This window comes from Octodon degus, unplaced genomic scaffold, assembly GCF_000260255.1.
Source record: "Octodon degus isolate 3935 unplaced genomic scaffold, OctDeg1.0 scaffold00241, whole genome shotgun sequence".
Classification (NCBI taxonomy): Eukaryota; Metazoa; Chordata; class Mammalia; order Rodentia; family Octodontidae; genus Octodon; species Octodon degus.
The window spans coordinates 1340521-1346763 of NW_004524817.1; the positions used below are offsets into that span (position 1 = coordinate 1340521).

Sequence of the window (6243 nt, forward strand, 5' to 3'; positions counted from 1 at the left end):
GACTATCAAATTTAGAGCTAAAAACCAAATGATGTCACAAAAAGTTGTAGTCCTGGGCAGCATGATAAATTCCTCAAACGATATAGCTTCCAGGCTTCCACCATCCTCGTTCCTCTTCTCTTCCCTTTCACTCACATACTTTCTTAAGGAAGCAAAACATACGTAAGTTCAGCAGAATTCTGAAAGTCAGTTTGTACAGTGAAAGAGAGTAGCTGTGGCCTTTGGAATTGCAGTCACTTTCATCACAGATATTGTCTTCATTCCGCGTCAAGGCGAGGTAAAACGGGAAGAGTAAAATTCCCAAATGCAGAGACTTGAGCTATGAAGCATCCCGATGAATGAGTGTGAGCACGCGCCATGCTGCCTTCTGCTCGGCTGCCACGTGCTGCTGCTCGGCATGATCCCGGAAGTCCCTGTTCAGAGACGGCCTGGAGAGCACGACGCTGGCTCCTGGATGATTTGTTGAAGACAGGTTAGGCATAAGTACTTTTCTTCTTTCTTTGTCCCGCTCTACTAAGATTGCAACTCTATTTTCGTTTTGAAAACCTTGTCCAGAAGAGTTTGCTGACATCTTGTTTTGCTTCAATTGTGCTCAGTAGCAACCGATTAGCCCTTTGCCGTTACCTAGGATGCGAGGGCGCCCTGGGCAGCACCAGTCCTTGTTGCTTTTAATCCAATACCTCTGATAGCTTTGCAAAAATGTTTTAATGTCTGTGTGTGTGTAAGTATAACTGACTTTTTTCATATTAACCTGAAATGAAATATTGTGTTGACCTGCCTCCTCTCTGAGCATAGAATGCAAAGATATGCATTATTACTTCCAGAGCTTTGCTATTCTGTTCTGCTCAGAAAAAAAGAAAACAATAACAAAAGCATATCCCTAACATCAGGACAACACAAACTAGTCAACATGAGGCAGCAATTAATGCTAAAAGTACACATTATTACATCATATGACAAAAGTGTACATGTATTTTGTGTTTTAACTTCAAGAATTAGTATATCTCTGCAGATAAAACTTTCATGACATAGTAAAAGTTGTATTTTATAATTACTTAGAGCTCAAACTGAAATTTTGGTTTTACATTAAAAATAGTGAATTTTTCTTAGCAAATTAGTAATATCATAAGACTAAACAGGTAGTGTTTATACATCTTCAAAGTAGATGCAAAATATGCTAAAATAACTTAGAACAGAATTATACTTAATTGATTTGTACACTGAGAGTATTTTTATATGTAAAATATTTCATCACTATTAACATTCTTATATAATAATTCATTAGCTAAACTTGAAAACCCCCTGATACATAAACATTATTTAATGGTGTTCATAATCTACACTAATTCATACAGAAAATCATCAAAAGTGGAGCAGAGAAATAAAATGCAAACAATATTTTGTTTATGTACAATCTCTCCTAAATGGACAATTTTATGAATATTTATTTTTTCAATTCAACTCATATTTATGGGATTCTGTTTTGTGCCAGATGATACTAGCTATTGTGACAGAGACTGCAGTGTGTTTATCCAGTATTCAATGTTTACTTCAACCAAAGCAGGCCTCTGCTTTCTGCTGAGTTTGAGAATTGGTGTATATCAAGCTAAGAAACTACATTCTGGACTTCCTTTTTAGGTATACATGGCCACACAACTGAGACTTGGACAGCAGGATACAGCACAAGTTACATGGTAACCTGATTTGGCCACATGTTTGTACTTGTTGCCTGGAACAAGAAAGCCTGGAGCAACAATCTAGAGGCCAGAATGTAGGAGGTCAGAAGGAAATCGTTGGTGAGACATTGGCGACTGCATGTTAGTGTTCTCCAAAGAAACGGGGCCAATAGTAGGGATGGGTGATAAATAGATGGTACATAGACACAGATAGAGAGAGAGATAGATAGATAGAGAGAGAGATAGATAGATAATAAAAAGGTGATAGACAGATAGATAGATAAATAATAGATACCTTTATAAATACACAAGCCTCTGACTCTCTCTGTGTCTCCTCCCCATCACCTCTGTCTCTCAGAAAATTAGAAGTAGCTGGGTGATGGCTTTATAGAAGCTTTCCGGGTCCCAGACCTTCAGAGAGCAGGCTCCAGCCCTGTGAGATCCCGTGGTGTCTTCCCATCTAAAGGGCAGCAGCCTCAAGACAAACACAAGAGAAAACTGTTACTCCTCCTTAGAGACAGGTAGTATGAGTTTTCTCCATGTTTTTATGGTTTTTTCCAGACCTTCAACTGAGTAAACTCCAGAAACCTTAGAAAGGCAGTTTGACTTATTCAGTCTAATTATTTAAACGTCAATCTCACCCACAAACACCTTTCCAAAGGCATACCCAGAATAACTCTTGATCAAACAAATAGAACTCCTAATGGTTGCATAAAATGGGTACATGAGATGAATTTTGACCAAACAGTGCTATCTGGTCTGCATATAGGGTAACTCGCCTCCAGATTTCCTCTATGTGAAAGGAGGATAAACTTCTGTCTAACTCACTATTTTATACCTATTTTACAACAAAATGCAATACCTAGTTGATATAGTAGATATCATCACATTCAAATACGGGATTCTGTACAATTTTAAAATGTTATACATCATTTTCACATGATAAACTCTTAGTAAACCTAAGCACATAAAATCCTAGGATATATTTAGGAAATAAAAATCTTTCTTAAAATAATTTATTTAGCTATAAACTATAAATGCAGTGATATTGCAGTTTATAAATATTCCTCATCATGAAAAGTAATTTTTTAACGCTTGTTTTCATCCACCTTATTTGGCTACCTCACTTTCAGTTTTGGGAGTTCAGTTTCTGCGTCTGTCCTCCGAGGGTGTTGTCTGATGCTCAGGTATTTCTCCCAATTCTCCTTATCACCCTGCTCTTCCCTCTGTAATGAGTGCACATTTCCTTTCCTATTATCTCCGTTGATGGTTTAGTTAATCCATAAGATATCAGGGAATTGAATTCATAGTTTATTAAGAAAGTTACTTCTAAATATTTTAAGACTCGAGGAAGGATATTTATCTTGCTTCTCAGTCCACTGCATATTGTCACCCTCAGTTCCTGCAAAGCCACCCACCATCTAATTTTACCAATTTACTCACTCAATTAATCCTTTAAATTTCTCTATGGTACTCAGCCTGTGTAATATATCAATGCATTACTCACATTTGTATGTGTCTTTCTAAGTTGTTTCTTGCTCTATGTGTATATGTTTTTAAACAATTTAAGTGGTGCTAGGTTACAGTCTATATTTTAATTTAATTAAGCTTACTCTGTGTTTTGATTTATCTCTGCAACACTATCTATAACATGCATTCATGTTGCCATGTGTACATTTAATCAATTGTTTCTAACTGGTGCACACTACTCTCTAGTACAGAGCTACCACAAATTATAAAATGGTTGCTCTCAAATTCACATCACCACAATAATGAAACAGCAACCATTTTTTTACAAGTCCCCTGCACAGCTTGTGTGAGCTTGGGAGTCTCCCTTTTCAATCTGTGTACACATGCAGCCATATGTCAAAATTATATACAGATATATGTGCATAAATATAAATTTTGTCTATACTTTTCATTGTTGGCTCCCAGAAAATTTACATACTTCATTTCACTAAATAATGCAAAAATAATTCTTTCTAAATTTGCTGAACCCATCAATACTCCTACTAAAACATATGAGAATGTCAATTAAACCATGTCCTTTCCAATCCTTAGCATCACTCATTTCTCCACATGTTACTTGTATAGCAATGTAAAATTGTATTTTATGTTTTAGCATGATAACTAATACATTTCCCTAATAACTAATACCTTCATTTACTTAATAGTCCTGGAGCAATAGTTTTTCTCTTCTTAGCCACACATATTTTGATTTGGTTTGGTATATTTGTGTATTTGTTGCTTTGCATGAGTTCTTTGTTTCTCTTGTGTTGTTAAGTCATTCTGAGATGTAGACATTTGAAATAAATTTTCCCATTTATTACATGTCCACAAAGTCTTCTGAACAGTAATGCTTACTTTCCTTATAAAATAATATTTTACATTAGGGTTTGTGCTTGTGGAAATTTTAAGAAGTTTTCTCCATTCCATCTCTTAATCATTAAGAGATGCATATATTTTCTATTATCAACTTCATAATTTTGTCTCTCATATTTGGGTATTTAAAACAATATGGAGTCTACCAATGCATGTGGCAATAAATTGGAATCCCATTTTATTTTGATTCTTACAGTGAATCAATTTTCTCAGAATTATCAATCAAATGACCAATCCATAAGAATAGCCAATATTTTGGTCCTAGCCCTTCAAGGTCAGTGAGGATTCAGCACATAAGAGAACCTGTGTTGTGATGTCTTGTAACTCAGTGGTGTCCAAAATTTTCTGATCAAGATTATAGGACCACAGAGAAAAGTGATCAAACATGTATAGTGTGCCTAAGGAGACTCATCTAGAGAGAAAAAAATTCTTGCAGGCTTTCACAGAGAGCAAACTGGTTAAGTAATGGCTGTGACTCATCCAGATGGCTGACACTGACAAAAGATCTAAAAGGTGCTATACACGGTTTCAGGGTAAATCCTGAGAGTATTTGACTAACCTTGTCAGATACAAAATTTATATTTTTATTTATATAAGTCTTGCTTTAACTTGGTCTTAACCATTCAACAGAAAAGTGTAATCATGAGTGTAAAAAGTAAAGTTATATTAATATGCTAAGCTATTAAAAGCTCAAGTCAACAACTTCTGACAATTGCCAGTTCTGCTGATAACCCACTACTATTATGGAGTACTGAACTATATTGGGTTATTTTGCTAAATTCAAGTTCCTACAATATTTGAAGTGGTATCAAGTATGAAAAGGTACCTTAAAGACGTTTCCAAATACAGTTTCTCTATCAGCAATGGAATAGCCGTCTCTGACAAAACAAAACAAAAAAGGGGGATATAAATGAAGGACCATTTGTAGTGAAAAAATATGTATATACAAAATAATTAGGACAGATGTATAGTTACTTTCTCTTAGTTCAATGAGAAGAAAGTTTGTTACTAATATTGCATCTTCTCTGAATAACTACTATGAAGACAACAATATGCAATGTATTAATTATTGTAACTGTCCTATTAAGCTGTTTTGAAACTGTTTCATTGCTATTTTACTTTCTCATTAAAATGAATGAAAAAAAATTTTAAATGGCCAATCTTTTCTGCATTGTTTATAGCTCTCTCAATATACATACATACATATATATCATATATATGATATATATGTATCATATATAATTTAATGTTTTTATTTCATATTGTATATTTTTCCCATCCTTACAAATCAATCTTTATAGTCTAGGAGACTAGTACAATGCCTAGGGATTTTTTTATTGTGTAAATATTGACTATTTATAATGAAGCCTTTAAACCACTGTCTAGTCAACAGAATTGTCAGATAAACCAGAGTTCTCTTGTCACTTAAACAGTCTGACATTCACAGTCTCTGAACACTCAGAGTTGAAGTTTTGCTGTATTTTCTTACAAGTTCATAGCCACTAGTTAAATGTTACTGCATTAGGTATCTCAGTTCCCGGTTTATCCCTTATTGTAATTATACAATTTAAATACTACAAGACAAATGAAATGTGAGTGTAAAGAGAGAGTTCCTTCAATAAAAACCAATTTTGAAATATATAATAAAATTAACTGTTGAAAAAAAGAAAGATATGGGCTAGGAGATACAGTAAAAGACCGAAAGAGAAATAATAAAGATAAAGCATAATACTCCACATGGCTACAAAATTTTTGGTATTTCAAAATGATCATACCTTGATGATGCTTTATCAAGATTGTCTAGACAAGATAAATGAGCGAGCATTACAAATAAGATATCTAACAAAAGAGGAGTGTGAGACTTCAAAAGTTGGCTCAAAGGTGAACTTGTATACATAGAAACATTCAAATAGAAATCGTACACATATCATTTGTATGATTCCATGTTTCAACCAGCTTTGCTAGTTCAATAACCAATTATAAAATTGGAGAAGAGATCTTCTATCAGGCAATTATGTAATAGAGGTTTCAGATTTCACATAAGCTGGAAGTTCAAACCTTGCTGACACTCTTAGGAAAATGATTCTAGAAAAATGCATTTCAGTCATGAAAACTTTTTTCTTCATATTATTAAAATTAAGACTACTAGGTAAATATTATATCAAGAAGAGAGATGTGCATACAG

General features: G+C 34.2%; 1 pseudogene; it reads right to left on the bottom strand.

Moving 5' to 3' along the window:
* Positions 1 to 257: 257 nt before the first annotated feature.
* Positions 258 to 571, bottom strand: LOC101560310 (annotated as a pseudogene).
* Between the last annotated feature and the right edge of the window lie 5672 nt (positions 572 to 6243).